Source organism: Patagioenas fasciata, chromosome 5, assembly GCF_037038585.1.
Source record: "Patagioenas fasciata isolate bPatFas1 chromosome 5, bPatFas1.hap1, whole genome shotgun sequence".
Lineage (NCBI taxonomy): Eukaryota > Metazoa > Chordata > Aves > Columbiformes > Columbidae > Patagioenas > Patagioenas fasciata.
In genome coordinates, this window is record NC_092524.1 from 3871896 (window position 1) to 3872168 (window position 273).

The window sequence follows — 273 nt, forward strand, 5'->3', positions numbered from 1 at the left end:
GTGCATAAAGAGAGGGAATTGGGCATCAGGCTGGAGTGGCCAGCTGGGCTGTGTGGGTTTGAATATAAATCAGAGCGGGGTAATATTGAAAACTACTGGGGAAATGGATCAAGATCAGAAAATTAATCATCTAGAACAGGTAACATAAGAGTGAAGTAGTGTAATGAAACACAATTCTTATAGTTAAGAAATGGGGGATTTAATTCGTCTCAGTGAAATGCATTTATGTGTGACATTGTAGAACATAAAAGCACAAACAAATTCAAGTAAAAA